Here is a 19,936-nt window from a genome sequence, read left to right as displayed (position 1 = left end):
CATCTCCTGCAACGTTGAAAACACTGCCGCAGTTTAACTCGGGTTTGTGGTGCACACACTCTCTTTCCTTTTCCCGTCATTCATTGCTCTACCAACCAAAACAAGAGTGTGTGAACGCCGCCACTTTCTCGATGGCTGACGGTGCCTACAATGCATAACCCCAGAATCCAGTGCCTTTGGCCGCCGCTCCCCTCCGTCCCTCACCACATCTCCTGCAAAAAGCCACCCGGGAAGCTCTTTCTGTCTCTGACAAGGCGAAGCCAGGCAGCCGCTGCGCCAAAGCCTAAGACCTAAGCATGCTGGTGATGGAAGAATGCCTTGCGCATATTTCTTGCAAAGAGAAAGAACCACATCAATGAGGAGGGCAAATAATACACTTTCCATCCGTCTCAAAGGCCACGCCCATTTCCCGCTGCCAGGACTCCCGGGTGCTCTGCATTACTGAACCCAGCTTCACAGAGCGCACCAGCGGCTGCCGTACACAAACGCCGCCACTTTCTCGATAGGCTGCAAAGTTAGACGCGCCTCAAAGTCAATTTTTCCACACTCCCTTTGACTCCAAGGGGTCGCGGTTTTGCACGCCACCCCTCCGCCGCAGTCGACCAGAAAGTGGCCTTTACCCGAGGGACGCCTTTTGCTTGTTCTTTCACAGAAAAGATCAGGGGAGAGCGCGAACGCAGTCCCCCACTACCAGAAATTATGCAGTCGAGATTCCCACATTTGGGGAATTCGCAGGGGTCAGCACAACCGGAGTGCAATGGCTGAGCCTCGCCCTGGGTGAACCACCTTCTTGATCATGGTATCTCCCCTGCCAGGTAAGTATGAGTTGGAAGTGTCGGGTCCAGGGGGGTGACTCCTAGACACAGCACTCTGGCTGACGGTGCCTACAATGCATAACCCCAGAATCCAGTGCCTTTGGCCGCCGCTCCCCTCCGTCCCTCACCACATCTCCTGCAACGTTGAAAACACTGCCGCAGTTTAACTCGGGTTTGTGGTGCACACACTCTCTTTCCTTTTCCCGTCATTCATTGCTCTACCAACCAAAACAAGAGTGTGTGAACGCCGCCACTTTCTCGATGGCTGACGGTGCCTACAATGCATAACCCCAGAATCCAGTGCCTTTGGCCGCCGCTCCCCTCCGTCCCTCACCACATCTCCTGCAAAAAGCCACCCGGGAAGCTCTTTCTGTCTCTGACAAGGCAAAGCCAGGCAGCCGCTGCGCCAAAGCCTAAGACCTAAGCATGCTGGTGATGGAAGAATGCCTTGCGCATATTTCTTGCAAAGAGAAAGAACCACATCAATGAGGAGGGCAAATAATACACTTTCCTTCCGTCTCAAAGGCCACGCCCATTTCCCGCTGCCAGGACTCCCGGGTGCTCTGCATTACTGAACCCAGCTTCACAGAGCGCACCAGCGGCTGCCGTACACAAACGCCGCCACTTTCTCGATAGGCTGCAAAGTTAGACGCGCCTCAAAGTCAATTTTTCCGCACTCCCTTTGACTCCAAGGGGTCGCGGTTTTGCACGCCACCCCTCCGCCGCAGTCGACCAGAAAGTGGCCTTTACCCGAGGGACGCCTTTTGCTTGTTCTTTCACAGAAAAGATCAGGGGAGAGCGCGAACGCAGTCCCCCGCTACCAGAAATTATGCAGTCGAGATTCCCACATTTGGGGAATTCGCAGGGGTCAGCACAACCGGAGTGCAATGGCTGAGCCTCGCCCTGGGTGAACCACCTTCTTGATCATGGTATCTCCCCTGCCAGGTAAGTATGAGTTGGAAGTGTCGGGTCCAGGGGGGTGACTCCTAGACACAGCACTCTGGCTGACGGTGCCTACAATGCATAACCCCAGAATCCAGTGCCTTTGGCCGCCGCTCCCCTCCGTCCCTCACCACATCTCCTGCAACGTTGAAAACACTGCCGCAGTTTAACTCGGGTTTGTGGTGCACACACTCTCTTTCCTTTTCCCGTCATTCATTGCTCTACCAACCAAAACAAGAGTGTGTGAACGCCGCCACTTTCTCGATGGCTGACGGTGCCTACAATGCATAACCCCAGAATCCAGTGCCTTTGGCCGCCGCTCCCCTCCGTCCCTCACCACATCTCCTGCAAAAAGCCACCCGGGAAGCTCTTTCTGTCTCTGACAAGGCGAAGCCAGGCAGCCGCTGCGCCAAAGCCTAAGACCTAAGCATGCTGGTGATGGAAGAATGCCTTGCGCATATTTCTTGCAAAGAGAAAGAACCACATCAATGAGGAGGGCAAATAATACACTTTCCTTCCGTCTCAAAGGCCACGCCCATTTCCCGCTGCCAGGACTCCCGGGTGCTCTGCATTACTGAACCCAGCTTCACAGAGCGCACCAGCGGCTGCCGTACACAAACGCCGCCACTTTCTCGATAGGCTGCAAAGTTAGACGCGCCTCAAAGTCAATTTTTCCGCACTCCCTTTGACTCCAAGGGGTCGCGGTTTTGCACGCCACCCCTCCGCCGCAGTCGACCAGAAAGTGGCCTTTACCCGAGGGACGCCTTTTGCTTGTTCTTTCACAGAAAAGATCAGGGGAGAGCGCGAACGCAGTCCCCCGCTACCAGAAATTATGCAGTCGAGATTCCCACATTTGGGGAATTCGCAGGGGTCAGCACAACCGGAGTGCAATGGCTGAGCCTCGCCCTGGGTGAACCACCTTCTTGATCATGGTATCTCCCCTGCCAGGTAAGTATGAGTTGGAAGTGTCGGGTCCAGGGGGGTGACTCCTAGACACAGCACTCTGGCTGACGGTGCCTACAATGCATAACCCCAGAATCCAGTGCCTTTGGCCGCCGCTCCCCTCCGTCCCTCACCACATCTCCTGCAACGTTGAAAACACTGCCGCAGTTTAACTCGGGTTTGTGGTGCACACACTCTCTTTCCTTTTCCCGTCATTCATTGCTCTACCAACCAAAACAAGAGTGTGTGAACGCCGCCACTTTCTCGATGGCTGACGGTGCCTACAATGCATAACCCCAGAATCCAGTGCCTTTGGCCGCCGCTCCCCTCCGTCCCTCACCACATCTCCTGCAAAAAGCCACCCGGGAAGCTCTTTCTGTCTCTGACAAGGCGAAGCCAGGCAGCCGCTGCGCCAAAGCCTAAGACCTAAGCATGCTGGTGATGGAAGAATGCCTTGCGCATATTTCTTGCAAAGAGAAAGAACCACATCAATGAGGAGGGCAAATAATACACTTTCCATCCGTCTCAAAGGCCACGCCCATTTCCCGCTGCCAGGACTCCCGGGTGCTCTGCATTACTGAACCCAGCTTCACAGAGCGCACCAGCGGCTGCCGTACACAAACGCCGCCACTTTCTCGATAGGCTGCAAAGTTAGACGCGCCTCAAAGTCAATTTTTCCGCACTCCCTTTGACTCCAAGGGGTCGCGGTTTTGCACGCCACCCCTCCGCCGCAGTCGACCAGAAAGTGGCCTTTACCCGAGGGACGCCTTTTGCTTGTTCTTTCACAGAAAAGATCAGGGGAGAGCGCGAACGCAGTCCCCCACTACCAGAAATTATGCAGTCGAGATTCCCACATTTGGGGAATTCGCAGGGGTCAGCACAACCGGAGTGCAATGGCTGAGCCTCGCCCTGGGTGAACCACCTTCTTGATCATGGTATCTCCCCTGCCAGGTAAGTATGAGTTGGAAGTGTCGGGTCCAGGGGGGTGACTCCTAGACACAGCACTCTGGCTGACGGTGCCTACAATGCATAACCCCAGAATCCAGTGCCTTTGGCCGCCGCTCCCCTCCGTCCCTCACCACATCTCCTGCAACGTTGAAAACACTGCCGCAGTTTAACTCGGGTTTGTGGTGCACACACTCTCTTTCCTTTTCCCGTCATTCATTGCTCTACCAACCAAAACAAGAGTGTGTGAACGCCGCCACTTTCTCGATGGCTGACGGTGCCTACAATGCATAACCCCAGAATCCAGTGCCTTTGGCCGCCGCTCCCCTCCGTCCCTCACCACATCTCCTGCAAAAAGCCACCCGGGAAGCTCTTTCTGTCTCTGACAAGGCGAAGCCAGGCAGCCGCTGCGCCAAAGCCTAAGACCTAAGCATGCTGGTGATGGAAGAATGCCTTGCGCATATTTCTTGCAAAGAGAAAGAACCACATCAATGAGGAGGGCAAATAATACACTTTCCTTCCGTCTCAAAGGCCACGCCCATTTCCCGCTGCCAGGACTCCCGGGTGCTCTGCATTACTGAACCCAGCTTCACAGAGCGCACCAGCGGCTGCCGTACACAAACGCCGCCACTTTCTCGATAGGCTGCAAAGTTAGACGCGCCTCAAAGTCAATTTTTCCGCACTCCCTTTGACTCCAAGGGGTCGCGGTTTTGCACGCCACCCCTCCGCCGCAGTCGACCAGAAAGTGGCCTTTACCCGAGGGACGCCTTTTGCTTGTTCTTTCACAGAAAAGATCAGGGGAGAGCGCGAACGCAGTCCCCCACTACCAGAAATTATGCAGTCGAGATTCCCACATTTGGGGAATTCGCAGGGGTCAGCACAACCGGAGTGCAATGACTGAGCCTCGCCCTGGGTGAACCACCTTCTTGATCATGGTATCTCCCCTGCCAGGTAAGTATGAGTTGGAAGTGTCGGGTCCAGGGGCGTGACTCCTAGACACAGCACTCTGGCTGACGGTGCCTACAATGCATAACCCCAGAATCCAGTGCCTTTGGCCGCCGCTCCCCTCCGTCCCTCACCACATCTCCTGCAAAAAGCCACCCGGGAAGCTCTTTCTGTCTCTGACAAGGCGAAGCCAGGCAGCCGCTGCGCCAAAGCCTAAGACCTAAGCATGCTGGTGATGGAAGAATGCCTTGCGCATATTTCTTGCAAAGAGAAAGAACCACATCAATGAGGAGGGCAAATAATACACTTTCCTTCCGTCTCAAAGGCCACGCCCATTTCCCGCTGCCAGGACTCCCGGGTGCTCTGCATTACTGAACCCAGCTTCACAGAGCGCACCAGCGGCTGCCGTACACAAACGCCGCCACTTTCTCGATAGGCTGCAAAGTTAGACGCGCCTCAAAGTCAATTTTTCCGCACTCCCTTTGACTCCAAGGGGTCGCGGTTTTGCACGCCACCCCTCCGCCGCAGTCGACCAGAAAGTGGCCTTTACCCGAGGGACGCCTTTTGCTTGTTCTTTCACAGAAAAGATCAGGGGAGAGCGCGAACGCAGTCCCCCACTACCAGAAATTATGCAGTCGAGATTCCCACATTTGGGGAATTCGCAGGGGTCAGCACAACCGGAGTGCAATGGCTGAGCCTCGCCCTGGGTGAACCACCTTCTTGATCATGGTATCTCCCCTGCCAGGTAAGTATGAGTTGGAAGTGTCGGGTCCAGGGGCGTGACTCCTAGACACAGCACTCTGGCTGACGGTGCCTACAATGCATAACCCCAGAATCCAGTGCCTTTGGCCGCCGCTCCCCTCCGTCCCTCACCACATCTCCTGCAAAAAGCCACCCGGGAAGCTCTTTCTGTCTCTGACAAGGCGAAGCCAGGCAGCCGCTGCGCCAAAGCCTAAGACCTAAGCATGCTGGTGATGGAAGAATGCCTTGCGCATATTTCTTGCAAAGAGAAAGAACCACATCAATGAGGAGGGCAAATAATACACTTTCCTTCCGTCTCAAAGGCCACGCCCATTTCCCGCTGCCAGGACTCCCGGGTGCTCTGCATTACTGAACCCAGCTTCACAGAGCGCACCAGCGGCTGCCGTACACAAACGCCGCCACTTTCTCGATAGGCTGCAAAGTTAGACGCGCCTCAAAGTCAATTTTTCCGCACTCCCTTTGACTCCAAGGGGTCGCGGTTTTGCACGCCACCCCTCCGCCGCAGTCGACCAGAAAGTGGCCTTTACCCGAGGGACGCCTTTTGCTTGTTCTTTCACAGAAAAGATCAGGGGAGAGCGCGAACGCAGTCCCCCACTACCAGAAATTATGCAGTCGAGATTCCCACATTTGGGGAATTCGCAGGGGTCAGCACAACCGGAGTGCAATGGCTGAGCCTCGCCCTGGGTGAACCACCTTCTTGATCATGGTATCTCCCCTGCCAGGTAAGTATGAGTTGGAAGTGTCGGGTCCAGGGGGGTGACTCCTAGACACAGCACTCTGGCTGACGGTGCCTACAATGCATAACCCCAGAATCCAGTGCCTTTGGCCGCCGCTCCCCTCCGTCCCTCACCACATCTCCTGCAAAAAGCCACCCGGGAAGCTCTTTCTGTCTCTGACAAGGCGAAGCCAGGCAGCCGCTGCGCCAAAGCCTAAGACCTAAGCATGCTGGTGATGGAAGAATGCCTTGCGCATATTTCTTGCAAAGAGAAAGAACCACATCAATGAGGAGGGCAAATAATACACTTTCCTTCCGTCTCAAAGGCCACGCCCATTTCCCGCTGCCAGGACTCCCGGGTGCTCTGCATTACTGAACCCAGCTTCACAGAGCGCACCAGCGGCTGCCGTACACAAACGCCGCCACTTTCTCGATAGGCTGCAAAGTTAGACGCGCCTCAAAGTCAATTTTTCCGCACTCCCTTTGACTCCAAGGGGTCGCGGTTTTGCACGCCACCCCTCCGCCGCAGTCGACCAGAAAGTGGCCTTTACCCGAGGGACGCCTTTTGCTTGTTCTTTCACAGAAAAGATCAGGGGAGAGCGCGAACGCAGTCCCCCACTACCAGAAATTATGCAGTCGAGATTCCCACATTTGGGGAATTCGCAGGGGTCAGCACAACCGGAGTGCAATGGCTGAGCCTCGCCCTGGGTGAACCACCTTCTTGATCATGGTATCTCCCCTGCCAGGTAAGTATGAGTTGGAAGTGTCGGGTCCAGGGGCGTGACTCCTAGACACAGCACTCTGGCTGACGGTGCCTACAATGCATAACCCCAGAATCCAGTGCCTTTGGCCGCCGCTCCCCTCCGTCCCTCACCACATCTCCTGCAAAAAGCCACCCGGGAAGCTCTTTCTGTCTCTGACAAGGCGAAGCCAGGCAGCCGCTGCGCCAAAGCCTAAGACCTAAGCATGCTGGTGATGGAAGAATGCCTTGCGCATATTTCTTGCAAAGAGAAAGAACCACATCAATGAGGAGGGCAAATAATACACTTTCCTTCCGTCTCAAAGGCCACGCCCATTTCCCGCTGCCAGGACTCCCGGGTGCTCTGCATTACTGAACCCAGCTTCACAGAGCGCACCAGCGGCTGCCGTACACAAACGCCGCCACTTTCTCGATAGGCTGCAAAGTTAGACGCGCCTCAAAGTCAATTTTTCCGCACTCCCTTTGACTCCAAGGGGTCGCGGTTTTGCACGCCACCCCTCCGCCGCAGTCGACCAGAAAGTGGCCTTTACCCGAGGGACGCCTTTTGCTTGTTCTTTCACAGAAAAGATCAGGGGAGAGCGCGAACGCAGTTCCCCACTACCAGAAATTATGCAGTCGAGATTCCCACATTTGGGGAATTCGCAGGGGTCAGCACAACCGGAGTGCAATGGCTGAGCCTCGCCCTGGGTGAACCACCTTCTTGATCATGGTATCTCCCCTGCCAGGTAAGTATGAGTTGGAAGTGTCGGGTCCAGGGGCGTGACTCCTAGACACAGCACTCTGGCTGACGGTGCCTACAATGCATAACCCCAGAATCCAGTGCCTTTGGCCGCCGCTCCCCTCTGTCCCTCACCACATCTCCTGCAAAAAGCCACCCGGGAAGCTCTTTCTGTCTCTGACAAGGCGAAGCCAGGCAGCCGCTGCGCCAAAGCCTAAGACCTAAGCATGCTGGTGATGGAAGAATGCCTTGCGCATATTTCTTGCAAAGAGAAAGAACCACATCAATGAGGAGGGCAAATAATACACTTTCCTTCCGTCTCAAAGGCCACGCCCATTTCCCGCTGCCAGGACTCCCGGGTGCTCTGCATTACTGAACCCAGCTTCACAGAGCGCACCAGCGGCTGCCGTACACAAACGCCGCCACTTTCTCGATAGGCTGCAAAGTTAGACGCGCCTCAAAGTCAATTTTTCCGCACTCCCTTTGACTCCAAGGGGTCGCGGTTTTGCACGCCACCCCTCCGCCGCAGTCGACCAGAAAGTGGCCTTTACCCGAGGGACGCCTTTTGCTTGTTCTTTCACAGAAAAGATCAGGGGAGAGCGCGAACGCAGTCCCCCACTACCAGAAATTATGCAGTCGAGATTCCCACATTTGGGGAATTCGCAGGGGTCAGCACAACCGGAGTGCAATGGCTGAGCCTCGCCCTGGGTGAACCACCTTCTTGATCATGGTATCTCCCCTGCCAGGTAAGTATGAGTTGGAAGTGTCGGGTCCAGGGGCGTGACTCCTAGACACAGCACTCTGGCTGACGGTGCCTACAATGCATAACCCCAGAATCCAGTGCCTTTGGCCGCCGCTCCCCTCCGTCCCTCACCACATCTCCTGCAAAAAGCCACCCGGGAAGCTCTTTCTGTCTCTGACAAGGCGAAGCCAGGCAGCCGCTGCGCCAAAGCCTAAGACCTAAGCATGCTGGTGATGGAAGAATGCCTTGCGCATATTTCTTGCAAAGAGAAAGAACCACATCAATGAGGAGGGCAAATAATACACTTTCCTTCCGTCTCAAAGGCCACGCCCATTTCCCGCTGCCAGGACTCCCGGGTGCTCTGCATTACTGAACCCAGCTTCACAGAGCGCACCAGCGGCTGCCGTACACAAACGCCGCCACTTTCTCGATAGGCTGCAAAGTTAGACGCGCCTCAAAGTCAATTTTTCCGCACTCCCTTTGACTCCAAGGGGTCGCGGTTTTGCACGCCACCCCTCCGCCGCAGTCGACCAGAAAGTGGCCTTTACCCGAGGGACGCCTTTTGCTTGTTCTTTCACAGAAAAGATCAGGGGAGAGCGCGAACGCAGTCCCCCACTACCAGAAATTATGCAGTCGAGATTCCCACATTTGGGGAATTCGCAGGGGTCAGCACAACCGGAGTGCAATGGCTGAGCCTCGCCCTGGGTGAACCACCTTCTTGATCATGGTATCTCCCCTGCCAGGTAAGTATGAGTTGGAAGTGTCGGGTCCAGGGGCGTGACTCCTAGACACAGCACTCTGGCTGACGGTGCCTACAATGCATAACCCCAGAATCCAGTGCCTTTGGCCGCCGCTCCCCTCCGTCCCTCACCACATCTCCTGCAACGTTGAAAACACTGCCGCAGTTTAACTCGGGTTTGTGGTGCACACACTCTCTTTCCTTTTCCCGTCATTCATTGCTCTACCAACCAAAACAAGAGTGTGTGAACGCCGCCACTTTCTCGATGGCTGACGGTGCCTACAATGCATAACCCCAGAATCCAGTGCCTTTGGCCGCCGCTCCCCTCCGTCCCTCACCACATCTCCTGCAAAAAGCCACCCGGGAAGCTCTTTCTGTCTCTGACAAGGCGAAGCCAGGCAGCCGCTGCGCCAAAGCCTAAGACCTAAGCATGCTGGTGATGGAAGAATGCCTTGCGCATATTTCTTGCAAAGAGAAAGAACCACATCAATGAGGAGGGCAAATAATACACTTTCCTTCCGTCTCAAAGGCCACGCCCATTTCCCGCTGCCAGGACTCCCGGGTGCTCTGCATTACTGAACCCAGCTTCACAGAGCGCACCAGCGGCTGCCGTACACAAACGCCGCCACTTTCTCGATAGGCTGCAAAGTTAGACGCGCCTCAAAGTCAATTTTTCCGCACTCCCTTTGACTCCAAGGGGTCGCGGTTTTGCACGCCACCCCTCCGCCGCAGTCGACCAGAAAGTGGCCTTTACCCGAGGGACGCCTTTTGCTTGTTCTTTCACAGAAAAGATCAGGGGAGAGCGCGAACGCAGTCCCCCACTACCAGAAATTATGCAGTCGAGATTCCCACATTTGGGGAATTCGCAGGGGTCAGCACAACCGGAGTGCAATGGCTGAGCCTCGCCCTGGGTGAACCACCTTCTTGATCATGGTATCTCCCCTGCCAGGTAAGTATGAGTTGGAAGTGTCGGGTCCAGGGGGGTGACTCCTAGACACAGCACTCTGGCTGACGGTGCCTACAATGCATAACCCCAGAATCCAGTGCCTTTGGCCGCCGCTCCCCTCCGTCCCTCACCACATCTCCTGCAACGTTGAAAACACTGCCGCAGTTTAACTCGGGTTTGTGGTGCACACACTCTCTTTCCTTTTCCCGTCATTCATTGCTCTACCAACCAAAACAAGAGTGTGTGAACGCCGCCACTTTCTCGATGGCTGACGGTGCCTACAATGCATAACCCCAGAATCCAGTGCCTTTGGCCGCCGCTCCCCTCCGTCCCTCACCACATCTCCTGCAAAAAGCCACCCGGGAAGCTCTTTCTGTCTCTGACAAGGCGAAGCCAGGCAGCCGCTGCGCCAAAGCCTAAGACCTAAGCATGCTGGTGATGGAAGAATGCCTTGCGCATATTTCTTGCAAAGAGAAAGAACCACATCAATGAGGAGGGCAAATAATACACTTTCCTTCCGTCTCAAAGGCCACGCCCATTTCCCGCTGCCAGGACTCCCGGGTGCTCTGCATTACTGAACCCAGCTTCACAGAGCGCACCAGCGGCTGCCGTACACAAACGCCGCCACTTTCTCGATAGGCTGCAAAGTTAGACGCGCCTCAAAGTCAATTTTTCCGCACTCCCTTTGACTCCAAGGGGTCGCGGTTTTGCACGCCACCCCTCCGCCGCAGTCGACCAGAAAGTGGCCTTTACCCGAGGAACGCCTTTTGCTTGTTCTTTCACAGAAAAGATCAGGGGAGAGCGCGAACGCAGTCCCCCGCTACCAGAAATTATGCAGTCGAGATTCCCACATTTGGGGAATTCGCAGGGGTCAGCACAACCGGAGTGCAATGGCTGAGCCTCGCCCTGGGTGAACCACCTTCTTGATCATGGTATCTCCCCTGCCAGGTAAGTATGAGTTGGAAGTGTCGGGTCCAGGGGGGTGACTCCTAGACACAGCACTCTGGCTGACGGTGCCTACAATGCATAACCCCAGAATCCAGTGCCTTTGGCCGCCGCTCCCCTCCGTCCCTCACCACATCTCCTGCAACGTTGAAAACACTGCCGCAGTTTAACTCGGGTTTGTGGTGCACACACTCTCTTTCCTTTTCCCGTCATTCATTGCTCTACCAACCAAAACAAGAGTGTGTGAACGCCGCCACTTTCTCGATGGCTGACGGTGCCTACAATGCATAACCCCAGAATCCAGTGCCTTTGGCCGCCGCTCCCCTCCGTCCCTCACCACATCTCCTGCAAAAAGCCACCCGGGAAGCTCTTTCTGTCTCTGACAAGGCGAAGCCAGGCAGCCGCTGCGCCAAAGCCTAAGACCTAAGCATGCTGGTGATGGAAGAATGCCTTGCGCATATTTCTTGCAAAGAGAAAGAACCACATCAATGAGGAGGGCAAATAATACACTTTCCATCCGTCTCAAAGGCCACGCCCATTTCCCGCTGCCAGGACTCCCGGGTGCTCTGCATTACTGAACCCAGCTTCACAGAGCGCACCAGCGGCTGCCGTACACAAACGCCGCCACTTTCTCGATAGGCTGCAAAGTTAGACGCGCCTCAAAGTCAATTTTTCCGCACTCCCTTTGACTCCAAGGGGTCGCGGTTTTGCACGCCACCCCTCCGCCGCAGTCGACCAGAAAGTGGCCTTTACCCGAGGGACGCCTTTTGCTTGTTCTTTCACAGAAAAGATCAGGGGAGAGCGCGAACGCAGTCCCCCACTACCAGAAATTATGCAGTCGAGATTCCCACATTTGGGGAATTCGCAGGGGTCAGCACAACCGGAGTGCAATGGCTGAGCCTCGCCCTGGGTGAACCACCTTCTTGATCATGGTATCTCCCCTGCCAGGTAAGTATGAGTTGGAAGTGTCGGGTCCAGGGGGGTGACTCCTAGACACAGCACTCTGGCTGACGGTGCCTACAATGCATAACCCCAGAATCCAGTGCCTTTGGCCGCCGCTCCCCTCCGTCCCTCACCACATCTCCTGCAACGTTGAAAACACTGCCGCAGTTTAACTCGGGTTTGTGGTGCACACACTCTCTTTCCTTTTCCCGTCATTCATTGCTCTACCAACCAAAACAAGAGTGTGTGAACGCCGCCACTTTCTCGATGGCTGACGGTGCCTACAATGCATAACCCCAGAATCCAGTGCCTTTGGCCGCCGCTCCCCTCCGTCCCTCACCACATCTCCTGCAAAAAGCCACCCGGGAAGCTCTTTCTGTCTCTGACAAGGCGAAGCCAGGCAGCCGCTGCGCCAAAGCCTAAGACCTAAGCATGCTGGTGATGGAAGAATGCCTTGCGCATATTTCTTGCAAAGAGAAAGAACCACATCAATGAGGAGGGCAAATAATACACTTTCCTTCCGTCTCAAAGGCCACGCCCATTTCCCGCTGCCAGGACTCCCGGGTGCTCTGCATTACTGAACCCAGCTTCACAGAGCGCACCAGCGGCTGCCGTACACAAACGCCGCCACTTTCTCGATAGGCTGCAAAGTTAGACGCGCCTCAAAGTCAATTTTTCCGCACTCCCTTTGACTCCAAGGGGTCGCGGTTTTGCACGCCACCCCTCCGCCGCAGTCGACCAGAAAGTGGCCTTTACCCGAGGGACGCCTTTTGCTTGTTCTTTCACAGAAAAGATCAGGGGAGAGCGCGAACGCAGTCCCCCACTACCAGAAATTATGCAGTCGAGATTCCCACATTTGGGGAATTCGCAGGGGTCAGCACAACCGGAGTGCAATGACTGAGCCTCGCCCTGGGTGAACCACCTTCTTGATCATGGTATCTCCCCTGCCAGGTAAGTATGAGTTGGAAGTGTCGGGTCCAGGGGCGTGACTCCTAGACACAGCACTCTGGCTGACGGTGCCTACAATGCATAACCCCAGAATCCAGTGCCTTTGGCCGCCGCTCCCCTCCGTCCCTCACCACATCTCCTGCAAAAAGCCACCCGGGAAGCTCTTTCTGTCTCTGACAAGGCGAAGCCAGGCAGCCGCTGCGCCAAAGCCTAAGACCTAAGCATGCTGGTGATGGAAGAATGCCTTGCGCATATTTCTTGCAAAGAGAAAGAACCACATCAATGAGGAGGGCAAATAATACACTTTCCTTCCGTCTCAAAGGCCACGCCCATTTCCCGCTGCCAGGACTCCCGGGTGCTCTGCATTACTGAACCCAGCTTCACAGAGCGCACCAGCGGCTGCCGTACACAAACGCCGCCACTTTCTCGATAGGCTGCAAAGTTAGACGCGCCTCAAAGTCAATTTTTCCGCACTCCCTTTGACTCCAAGGGGTCGCGGTTTTGCACGCCACCCCTCCGCCGCAGTCGACCAGAAAGTGGCCTTTACCCGAGGGACGCCTTTTGCTTGTTCTTTCACAGAAAAGATCAGGGGAGAGCGCGAACGCAGTCCCCCACTACCAGAAATTATGCAGTCGAGATTCCCACATTTGGGGAATTCGCAGGGGTCAGCACAACCGGAGTGCAATGGCTGAGCCTCGCCCTGGGTGAACCACCTTCTTGATCATGGTATCTCCCCTGCCAGGTAAGTATGAGTTGGAAGTGTCGGGTCCAGGGGCGTGACTCCTAGACACAGCACTCTGGCTGACGGTGCCTACAATGCATAACCCCAGAATCCAGTGCCTTTGGCCGCCGCTCCCCTCCGTCCCTCACCACATCTCCTGCAAAAAGCCACCCGGGAAGCTCTTTCTGTCTCTGACAAGGCGAAGCCAGGCAGCCGCTGCGCCAAAGCCTAAGACCTAAGCATGCTGGTGATGGAAGAATGCCTTGCGCATATTTCTTGCAAAGAGAAAGAACCACATCAATGAGGAGGGCAAATAATACACTTTCCTTCCGTCTCAAAGGCCACGCCCATTTCCCGCTGCCAGGACTCCCGGGTGCTCTGCATTACTGAACCCAGCTTCACAGAGCGCACCAGCGGCTGCCGTACACAAACGCCGCCACTTTCTCGATAGGCTGCAAAGTTAGACGCGCCTCAAAGTCAATTTTTCCGCACTCCCTTTGACTCCAAGGGGTCGCGGTTTTGCACGCCACCCCTCCGCCGCAGTCGACCAGAAAGTGGCCTTTACCCGAGGGACGCCTTTTGCTTGTTCTTTCACAGAAAAGATCAGGGGAGAGCGCGAACGCAGTCCCCCACTACCAGAAATTATGCAGTCGAGATTCCCACATTTGGGGAATTCGCAGGGGTCAGCACAACCGGAGTGCAATGGCTGAGCCTCGCCCTGGGTGAACCACCTTCTTGATCATGGTATCTCCCCTGCCAGGTAAGTATGAGTTGGAAGTGTCGGGTCCAGGGGGGTGACTCCTAGACACAGCACTCTGGCTGACGGTGCCTACAATGCATAACCCCAGAATCCAGTGCCTTTGGCCGCCGCTCCCCTCCGTCCCTCACCACATCTCCTGCAAAAAGCCACCCGGGAAGCTCTTTCTGTCTCTGACAAGGCGAAGCCAGGCAGCCGCTGCGCCAAAGCCTAAGACCTAAGCATGCTGGTGATGGAAGAATGCCTTGCGCATATTTCTTGCAAAGAGAAAGAACCACATCAATGAGGAGGGCAAATAATACACTTTCCTTCCGTCTCAAAGGCCACGCCCATTTCCCGCTGCCAGGACTCCCGGGTGCTCTGCATTACTGAACCCAGCTTCACAGAGCGCACCAGCGGCTGCCGTACACAAACGCCGCCACTTTCTCGATAGGCTGCAAAGTTAGACGCGCCTCAAAGTCAATTTTTCCGCACTCCCTTTGACTCCAAGGGGTCGCGGTTTTGCACGCCACCCCTCCGCCGCAGTCGACCAGAAAGTGGCCTTTACCCGAGGGACGCCTTTTGCTTGTTCTTTCACAGAAAAGATCAGGGGAGAGCGCGAACGCAGTCCCCCACTACCAGAAATTATGCAGTCGAGATTCCCACATTTGGGGAATTCGCAGGGGTCAGCACAACCGGAGTGCAATGGCTGAGCCTCGCCCTGGGTGAACCACCTTCTTGATCATGGTATCTCCCCTGCCAGGTAAGTATGAGTTGGAAGTGTCGGGTCCAGGGGCGTGACTCCTAGACACAGCACTCTGGCTGACGGTGCCTACAATGCATAACCCCAGAATCCAGTGCCTTTGGCCGCCGCTCCCCTCCGTCCCTCACCACATCTCCTGCAAAAAGCCACCCGGGAAGCTCTTTCTGTCTCTGACAAGGCGAAGCCAGGCAGCCGCTGCGCCAAAGCCTAAGACCTAAGCATGCTGGTGATGGAAGAATGCCTTGCGCATATTTCTTGCAAAGAGAAAGAACCACATCAATGAGGAGGGCAAATAATACACTTTCCTTCCGTCTCAAAGGCCACGCCCATTTCCCGCTGCCAGGACTCCCGGGTGCTCTGCATTACTGAACCCAGCTTCACAGAGCGCACCAGCGGCTGCCGTACACAAACGCCGCCACTTTCTCGATAGGCTGCAAAGTTAGACGCGCCTCAAAGTCAATTTTTCCGCACTCCCTTTGACTCCAAGGGGTCGCGGTTTTGCACGCCACCCCTCCGCCGCAGTCGACCAGAAAGTGGCCTTTACCCGAGGGACGCCTTTTGCTTGTTCTTTCACAGAAAAGATCAGGGGAGAGCGCGAACGCAGTCCCCCACTACCAGAAATTATGCAGTCGAGATTCCCACATTTGGGGAATTCGCAGGGGTCAGCACAACCGGAGTGCAATGGCTGAGCCTCGCCCTGGGTGAACCACCTTCTTGATCATGGTATCTCCCCTGCCAGGTAAGTATGAGTTGGAAGTGTCGGGTCCAGGGGCGTGACTCCTAGACACAGCACTCTGGCTGACGGTGCCTACAATGCATAACCCCAGAATCCAGTGCCTTTGGCCGCCGCTCCCCTCCGTCCCTCACCACATCTCCTGCAAAAAGCCACCCGGGAAGCTCTTTCTGTCTCTGACAAGGCGAAGCCAGGCAGCCGCTGCGCCAAAGCCTAAGACCTAAGCATGCTGGTGATGGAAGAATGCCTTGCGCATATTTCTTGCAAAGAGAAAGAACCACATCAATGAGGAGGGCAAATAATACACTTTCCTTCCGTCTCAAAGGCCACGCCCATTTCCCGCTGCCAGGACTCCCGGGTGCTCTGCATTACTGAACCCAGCTTCACAGAGCGCACCAGCGGCTGCCGTACACAAACGCCGCCACTTTCTCGATAGGCTGCAAAGTTAGACGCGCCTCAAAGTCAATTTTTCCGCACTCCCTTTGACTCCAAGGGGTCGCGGTTTTGCACGCCACCCCTCCGCCGCAGTCGACCAGAAAGTGGCCTTTACCCGAGGGACGCCTTTTGCTTGTTCTTTCACAGAAAAGATCAGGGGAGAGCGCGAACGCAGTCCCCCACTACCAGAAATTATGCAGTCGAGATTCCCACATTTGGGGAATTCGCAGGGGTCAGCACAACCGCAGTGCAATGGCTGAGCCTCGCCCTGGGTGAACCACCTTCTTGATCATGGTATCTCCCCTGCCAGGTAAGTATGAGTTGGAAGTGTCGGGTCCAGGGGCGTGACTCCTAGACACAGCACTCTGGCTGACGGTGCCTACAATGCATAACCCCAGAATCCAGTGCCTTTGGCCGCCGCTCCCCTCCGTCCCTCACCACATCTCCTGCAAAAAGCCACCCGGGAAGCTCTTTCTGTCTCTGACAAGGCGAAGCCAGGCAGCCGCTGCGCCAAAGCCTAAGACCTAAGCATGCTGGTGATGGAAGAATGCCTTGCGCATATTTCTTGCAAAGAGAAAGAACCACATCAATGAGGAGGGCAAATAATACACTTTCCTTCCGTCTCAAAGGCCACGCCCATTTCCCGCTGCCAGGACTCCCGGGTGCTCTGCATTACTGAACCCAGCTTCACAGAGCGCACCAGCGGCTGCCGTACACAAACGCCGCCACTTTCTCGATAGGCTGCAAAGTTAGACGCGCCTCAAAGTCAATTTTTCCGCACTCCCTTTGACTCCAAGGGGTCGCGGTTTTGCACGCCACCCCTCCGCCGCAGTCGACCAGAAAGTGGCCTTTACCCGAGGGACGCCTTTTGCTTGTTCTTTCACAGAAAAGATCAGGGGAGAGCGCGAACGCAGTTCCCCACTACCAGAAATTATGCAGTCGAGATTCCCACATTTGGGGAATTCGCAGGGGTCAGCACAACCGGAGTGCAATGGCTGAGCCTCGCCCTGGGTGAACCACCTTCTTGATCATGGTATCTCCCCTGCCAGGTAAGTATGAGTTGGAAGTGTCGGGTCCAGGGGCGTGACTCCTAGACACAGCACTCTGGCTGACGGTGCCTACAATGCATAACCCCAGAATCCAGTGCCTTTGGCCGCCGCTCCCCTCCGTCCCTCACCACATCTCCTGCAAAAAGCCACCCGGGAAGCTCTTTCTGTCTCTGACAAGGCGAAGCCAGGCAGCCGCTGCGCCAAAGCCTAAGACCTAAGCATGCTGGTGATGGAAGAATGCCTTGCGCATATTTCTTGCAAAGAGAAAGAACCACATCAATGAGGAGGGCAAATAATACACTTTCCTTCCGTCTCAAAGGCCACGCCCATTTCCCGCTGCCAGGACTCCCGGGTGCTCTGCATTACTGAACCCAGCTTCACAGAGCGCACCAGCGGCTGCCGTACACAAACGCCGCCACTTTCTCGATAGGCTGCAAAGTTAGACGCGCCTCAAAGTCAATTTTTCCGCACTCCCTTTGACTCCAAGGGGTCGCGGTTTTGCACGCCACCCCTCCGCCGCAGTCGACCAGAAAGTGGCCTTTACCCGAGGGACGCCTTTTGCTTGTTCTTTCACAGAAAAGATCAGGGGAGAGCGCGAACGCAGTCCCCCACTACCAGAAATTATGCAGTCGAGATTCCCACATTTGGGGAATTCGCAGGGGTCAGCACAACCGGAGTGCAATGGCTGAGCCTCGCCCTGGGTGAACCACCTTCTTGATCATGGTATCTCCCCTGCCAGGTAAGTATGAGTTGGAAGTGTCGGGTCCAGGGGCGTGACTCCTAGACACAGCACTCTGGCTGACGGTGCCTACAATGCATAACCCCAGAATCCAGTGCCTTTGGCCGCCGCTCCCCTCCGTCCCTCACCACATCTCCTGCAAAAAGCCACCCGGGAAGCTCTTTCTGTCTCTGACAAGGCGAAGCCAGGCAGCCGCTGCGCCAAAGCCTAAGACCTAAGCATGCTGGTGATGGAAGAATGCCTTGCGCATATTTCTTGCAAAGAGAAAGAACCACATCAATGAGGAGGGCAAATAATACACTTTCCTTCCGTCTCAAAGGCCACGCCCATTTCCCGCTGCCAGGACTCCCGGGTGCTCTGCATTACTGAACCCAGCTTCACAGAGCGCACCAGCGGCTGCCATACACAAACGCCGCCACTTTCTCGATAGGCTGCAAAGTTAGACGCGCCTCAAAGTCAATTTTTCCGCACTCCCTTTGACTCCAAGGGGTCGCGGTTTTGCACGCCACCCCTCCGCCGCAGTCGACCAGAAAGTGGCCTTTACCCGAGGGACGCCTTTTGCTTGTTCTTTCACAGAAAAGATCAGGGGAGAGCGCGAACGCAGTCCCCCACTACCAGAAATTATGCAGTCGAGATTCCCACATTTGGGGAATTCGCAGGGGTCAGCACAACCGGAGTGCAATGGCTGAGCCTCGCCCTGGGTGAACCACCTTCTTGATCATGGTATCTCCCCTGCCAGGTAAGTATGAGTTGGAAGTGTCGGGTCCAGGGGGGTGACTCCTAGACACAGCACTCTGGCTGACGGTGCCTACAATGCATAACCCCAGAATCCAGTGCCTTTGGCCGCCGCTCCCCTCCGTCCCTCACCACATCTCCTGCAAAAAGCCACCCGGGAAGCTCTTTCTGTCTCTGACAAGGCGAAGCCAGGCAGCCGCTGCGCCAAAGCCTAAGACCTAAGCATGCTGGTGATGGAAGAATGCCTTGCGCATATTTCTTGCAAAGAGAAAGAACCACATCAATGAGGAGGGCAAATAATACACTTTCCTTCCGTCTCAAAGGCCACGCCCATTTCCCGCTGCCAGGACTCCCGGGTGCTCTGCATTACTGAACCCAGCTTCACAGAGCGCACCAGCGGCTGCCGTACACAAACGCCGCCACTTTCTCGATAGGCTGCAAAGTTAGACGCGCCTCAAAGTCAATTTTTCCGCACTCCCTTTGACTCCAAGGGGTCGCGGTTTTGCACGCCACCCCTCCGCCGCAGTCGACCAGAAAGTGGCCTTTACCCGAGGGACGCCTTTTGCTTGTTCTTTCACAGAAAAGATCAGGGGAGAGCGCGAACGCAGTCCCCCACTACCAGAAATTATGCAGTCGAGATTCCCACATTTGGGGAATTCGCAGGGGTCAGCACAACCGGAGTGCAATGGCTGAGCCTCGCCCTGGGTGAACCACCTTCTTGATCATGGTATCTCCCCTGCCAGGTAAGTATGAGTTGGAAGTGTCGGGTCCAGGGGCGTGACTCCTAGACACAGCACTCTGGCTGACGGTGCCTACAATGCATAACCCCAGAATCCAGTGCCTTTGGCCGCCGCTCCCCTCCGTCCCTCACCACATCTCCTGCAAAAAGCCACCCGGGAAGCTCTTTCTGTCTCTGACAAGGCGAAGCCAGGCAGCCGCTGCGCCAAAGCCTAAGACCTAAGCATGCTGGTGATGGAAGAATGCCTTGCGCATATTTCTTGCAAAGAGAAAGAACCACATCAATGAGGAGGGCAAATAATACACTTTCCTTCCGTCTCAAAGGCCACGCCCATTTCCCGCTGCCAGGACTCCCGGGTGCTCTGCATTACTGAACCCAGCTTCACAGAGCGCACCAGCGGCTGCCGTACACAAACGCCGCCACTTTCTCGATAGGCTGCAAAGTTAGACGCGCCTCAAAGTCAATTTTTCCGCACTCCCT

At 55.6% G+C, this 19,936-nt stretch overlaps 24 non-coding genes across 24 annotated transcripts; all 24 read right to left on the bottom strand.

Moving 5' to 3' along the window:
- Positions 1-659: 659 nt before the first annotated feature.
- LOC122991301 lies at positions 660-823 on the bottom strand. The gene has a single exon (XR_006405704.1). It is a non-coding gene; the product is annotated as a U1 spliceosomal RNA (small nuclear RNA).
- Positions 824-1,604: 781 nt separating this feature from the next.
- LOC122991482 lies at positions 1,605-1,768 on the bottom strand. The gene has a single exon (XR_006405878.1). It is a non-coding gene; the product is annotated as a U1 spliceosomal RNA (small nuclear RNA).
- Positions 1,769-2,549: 781 nt separating this feature from the next.
- On the bottom strand, positions 2,550-2,713 carry LOC122991481. The gene has a single exon (XR_006405877.1). It is a non-coding gene; the product is annotated as a U1 spliceosomal RNA (small nuclear RNA).
- Positions 2,714-3,494: 781 nt separating this feature from the next.
- Positions 3,495-3,658, bottom strand: LOC122991289. The gene has a single exon (XR_006405693.1). It is a non-coding gene; the product is annotated as a U1 spliceosomal RNA (small nuclear RNA).
- Positions 3,659-4,439: 781 nt separating this feature from the next.
- On the bottom strand, positions 4,440-4,603 carry LOC122991125. Its single transcript, XR_006405546.1, has one exon. It is a non-coding gene; the product is annotated as a U1 spliceosomal RNA (small nuclear RNA).
- A 575-nt stretch (positions 4,604-5,178) lies between these two features.
- Positions 5,179-5,342, bottom strand: LOC122991277. Its single transcript, XR_006405682.1, has one exon. It is a non-coding gene; the product is annotated as a U1 spliceosomal RNA (small nuclear RNA).
- Positions 5,343-5,917: 575 nt separating this feature from the next.
- Positions 5,918-6,081, bottom strand: LOC122991265. Its single transcript, XR_006405670.1, has one exon. It is a non-coding gene; the product is annotated as a U1 spliceosomal RNA (small nuclear RNA).
- A 575-nt stretch (positions 6,082-6,656) lies between these two features.
- On the bottom strand, positions 6,657-6,820 carry LOC122991254. Its single transcript, XR_006405666.1, has one exon. It is a non-coding gene; the product is annotated as a U1 spliceosomal RNA (small nuclear RNA).
- A 575-nt stretch (positions 6,821-7,395) lies between these two features.
- LOC122991132 lies at positions 7,396-7,559 on the bottom strand. The gene has a single exon (XR_006405552.1). It is a non-coding gene; the product is annotated as a U1 spliceosomal RNA (small nuclear RNA).
- Positions 7,560-8,134: 575 nt separating this feature from the next.
- LOC122991243 lies at positions 8,135-8,298 on the bottom strand. Its single transcript, XR_006405659.1, has one exon. It is a non-coding gene; the product is annotated as a U1 spliceosomal RNA (small nuclear RNA).
- A 575-nt stretch (positions 8,299-8,873) lies between these two features.
- LOC122991231 lies at positions 8,874-9,037 on the bottom strand. Its single transcript, XR_006405647.1, has one exon. It is a non-coding gene; the product is annotated as a U1 spliceosomal RNA (small nuclear RNA).
- A 781-nt stretch (positions 9,038-9,818) lies between these two features.
- On the bottom strand, positions 9,819-9,982 carry LOC122991220. Its single transcript, XR_006405636.1, has one exon. It is a non-coding gene; the product is annotated as a U1 spliceosomal RNA (small nuclear RNA).
- A 781-nt stretch (positions 9,983-10,763) lies between these two features.
- On the bottom strand, positions 10,764-10,927 carry LOC122991480. Its single transcript, XR_006405876.1, has one exon. It is a non-coding gene; the product is annotated as a U1 spliceosomal RNA (small nuclear RNA).
- A 781-nt stretch (positions 10,928-11,708) lies between these two features.
- Positions 11,709-11,872, bottom strand: LOC122991209. Its single transcript, XR_006405625.1, has one exon. It is a non-coding gene; the product is annotated as a U1 spliceosomal RNA (small nuclear RNA).
- Positions 11,873-12,653: 781 nt separating this feature from the next.
- Positions 12,654-12,817, bottom strand: LOC122991124. Its single transcript, XR_006405545.1, has one exon. It is a non-coding gene; the product is annotated as a U1 spliceosomal RNA (small nuclear RNA).
- Positions 12,818-13,392: 575 nt separating this feature from the next.
- Positions 13,393-13,556, bottom strand: LOC122991198. The gene has a single exon (XR_006405614.1). It is a non-coding gene; the product is annotated as a U1 spliceosomal RNA (small nuclear RNA).
- A 575-nt stretch (positions 13,557-14,131) lies between these two features.
- Positions 14,132-14,295, bottom strand: LOC122991187. Its single transcript, XR_006405603.1, has one exon. It is a non-coding gene; the product is annotated as a U1 spliceosomal RNA (small nuclear RNA).
- Positions 14,296-14,870: 575 nt separating this feature from the next.
- LOC122991174 lies at positions 14,871-15,034 on the bottom strand. The gene has a single exon (XR_006405592.1). It is a non-coding gene; the product is annotated as a U1 spliceosomal RNA (small nuclear RNA).
- A 575-nt stretch (positions 15,035-15,609) lies between these two features.
- LOC122991163 lies at positions 15,610-15,773 on the bottom strand. The gene has a single exon (XR_006405581.1). It is a non-coding gene; the product is annotated as a U1 spliceosomal RNA (small nuclear RNA).
- A 575-nt stretch (positions 15,774-16,348) lies between these two features.
- On the bottom strand, positions 16,349-16,512 carry LOC122991479. Its single transcript, XR_006405875.1, has one exon. It is a non-coding gene; the product is annotated as a U1 spliceosomal RNA (small nuclear RNA).
- A 575-nt stretch (positions 16,513-17,087) lies between these two features.
- On the bottom strand, positions 17,088-17,251 carry LOC122991131. Its single transcript, XR_006405551.1, has one exon. It is a non-coding gene; the product is annotated as a U1 spliceosomal RNA (small nuclear RNA).
- A 575-nt stretch (positions 17,252-17,826) lies between these two features.
- Positions 17,827-17,990, bottom strand: LOC122991151. The gene has a single exon (XR_006405570.1). It is a non-coding gene; the product is annotated as a U1 spliceosomal RNA (small nuclear RNA).
- A 575-nt stretch (positions 17,991-18,565) lies between these two features.
- Positions 18,566-18,729, bottom strand: LOC122991139. Its single transcript, XR_006405559.1, has one exon. It is a non-coding gene; the product is annotated as a U1 spliceosomal RNA (small nuclear RNA).
- Positions 18,730-19,304: 575 nt separating this feature from the next.
- On the bottom strand, positions 19,305-19,468 carry LOC122991128. Its single transcript, XR_006405548.1, has one exon. It is a non-coding gene; the product is annotated as a U1 spliceosomal RNA (small nuclear RNA).
- Positions 19,469-19,936: the final 468 nt, after the last annotated feature.

This window comes from Thunnus albacares, chromosome 10, assembly GCF_914725855.1.
Source record: "Thunnus albacares chromosome 10, fThuAlb1.1, whole genome shotgun sequence".
NCBI classification, from domain to species: Eukaryota; Metazoa; Chordata; class Actinopteri; order Scombriformes; family Scombridae; genus Thunnus; species Thunnus albacares.
This window is presented reverse-complemented; position numbering and strand designations above follow the sequence as displayed.